Source organism: Mizuhopecten yessoensis, unplaced genomic scaffold (genome assembly GCF_002113885.1).
Source record: "Mizuhopecten yessoensis strain PY_sf001 unplaced genomic scaffold, ASM211388v2 scaffold716361, whole genome shotgun sequence".
NCBI lineage: Eukaryota > Metazoa > Mollusca > Bivalvia > Pectinida > Pectinidae > Mizuhopecten > Mizuhopecten yessoensis.
This window is the reverse complement of record NW_018480078.1, coordinates 1024028-1026421: the sequence shown is the minus strand read 5'-3', so window position 1 is coordinate 1026421 and position 2394 is coordinate 1024028. Positions and strand designations below refer to the sequence as shown.

General features: G+C 38.4%; 1 protein-coding gene across 3 annotated transcripts in view; it reads right to left on the bottom strand.

The window, feature by feature from the left end:
• Positions 1-2394, bottom strand: part of LOC110443898 — a 36537-nt gene that overhangs the window by 21995 nt on the left and 12148 nt on the right. For 2 of the 3 annotated variants that reach the window (XM_021488353.1, XM_021488354.1), the window contains exon 1: positions 777-855. The exons of the other annotated variant lie outside the window; for it this stretch is intronic. The gene's annotated coding sequence lies outside the window, so the exon portion shown is untranslated. Of the gene's footprint in view, positions 1-776; positions 856-2394 lie in introns of those variants that run through there. 3 annotated transcript variants of the gene reach the window in all.

Genomic DNA, 2394 nt, shown 5'->3' with positions numbered 1-2394 from the left:
TGAGGGACACGAGAGGAGAAATTTAGTGGTGCGTAAAACAAGTAAGCAAGTTTGTTTTGACCTTATCTTTGAGTATACAATGGTTTATTAATGTTACGTCGTCCGCTATTCTGTGTACCGAATGAAGAATTTGTTTCGAAAAAATGTTCCGGATCGTGTCCGAGGTAACACAAATCGGTGATTTTTGCAAGCTTCGAAACTGCTTACGAAATAACTACACTGTTTTGAAGATATATAATGGGTGTTATTTAAAGATTAATGTCCCTACTTTCGATCGAGACTACGCTGTGGGAAGGATTTTAGCGGATAAAATTTCTGTGACACTTCAAACAAAATTACCTCAATTTTGCCAGCCGCTGGTAGGGGCTGAGTTCCTCACCTTTCTAGTTTTATATATTCAATTTATTTTTTTGATAGACGTGCCCACCACCTATGATTCAGGTCTCCGTGGTCCCCGGCGTTTGTTAATTTGTGCAGAACATGCAAATAGAACTTTATGGCAGAAGTTCCAAAGGTGCGTTGTTCAAACGATTGTATCATAATAAATTTACACATGATAATTTAATTTAAGACACCGTTCGAAATAAGTGGCCGGACTACAAAACTACGTCAGCTAACTTTACAGTAGGCCTATAAATAGCCTGTTTTCAGCTTGCCGACACGTACGTACTGCAAATTACTAAAACTAAAAGTATTCTCTGCTGATGTTTTGTCCAATAACTGCATTTTTTGAGTCAAGTAATTTTGTAAAAGTATGGACAAATCTAAACACTTACCTCCTAACTCACACCGATACGACCATCTAGCTAGAGCCCTCTTGTTAGACTAATGTGTCATCTACTATATACATATAAGTATACGTCATTGGAAATCCCCGGTACTATATATATACATGTAACACGGACTACGGCAGCACTGATAAACCAATACTACGGATTGCAAAAAATTGCTTTTCGTTATCACGTGTGTAATTCATCTGTGCAGAAAACCATTTTTTAAAAGTGTACACATGTGTAGGGTATGTATACCAAAATTATGTGTTATATTCTTGATTGTTTTTTTTATATCGTAAAAAAGCGTCAACTTCCTAGCTGTGTTCTTCACAGAAAATATTTTGGCCTTCGTCTTTATGTATGGCTCCGGAAAAACATCACAATAAACTGTTTCTGATATCTGTATACGTCGAACAATAGTTTTACCATCCACAAACGGAATTTGTATGTTCAAAGATAGTTGTTTAGCATGAACTCACATGTCGAGTCGTTTTAGTTTGCAGTTTTCGCGCCACACTCGTTTGCTGTCACCCGTGCAGCATCACACTGCATGATCGTAAGAGGCGACTAATATACGTACGCACCCCTGCAGAATCGAGATGGTTTCTCCCTTGTCTTTTGTTGAGGGGACGTTGAAGAAACCAACAATAGACATGCTGTATCCCATAACATGTGTATCAATGTGAGTCCCCTCTCCCCCTCGCAGAATCGGTAAGAGGACAGTATATATATTGAAGATACCACAATTGAACTGCAGTTCCCATTGTAGCACTTTGGATCTGTTTCGTTTCTCATATTCTCCCCTAAAATCCCCCCGGGGCAGTGTGTCCTTAAGCATTCGTCGTGATATGACCCTAGCTGGCTGCTGCGATCGAGGACTCGGTGTTTTGGGTTTTGGTACATTGGTATGTTCTTGTCATTCAGTAGGTGACCGGATGTGTTGACCTTACTCCGTGATTGAATATGTAAATGTGCTAATTAATGACCGAATATGTAAATGTGTTATGACTGAATATGTAAATGTCTTATGACTGAATATGTAGATTTGTAGTTGTTTTCGAATGTGAAGCAGGGTATTGTATTTGTATTTGTATTTGTTTTCATATTTCTGTATGACTGAATATGTAGATGTGTTGTGGTTGAATGTGAAGATGGGTTCTGACTGAATGTGTAGATGTGGTGTGGTTGAATGTGAAGCTGGGTTCTGACTGAATATGTAGATGTGTTGTGGTTGAATGTGAAGATGGGTTCTGACTGAATATGAACATTTGTATTTGTTTTCGTATTTCTGTATGACTGGATACGCAGATGTGCGTTTTTTCGTGTTATGTGGTTGCACGCGCTGAATATGAAGTGGCCGTTATCGTTAGGAATACGATGATATATCGATGAAGGTATTTGATGTGGTATGTGAAATTTAACACCGTTTATTTCGTATAATTAGCACTGCATATAAGTACCTTCAACAATGCCGTTTCAATGATAGGTGCACTAAAGGAGTAGTTAAATTAAAAGTAATATATACCTTTGTCCATGCAAAATAATTTCCACACTTGAAAAATCTGACTATGCGCTATTTGTGCTGCTCCGGTCATTGCTACATCAACCCCCTAACCTTGCC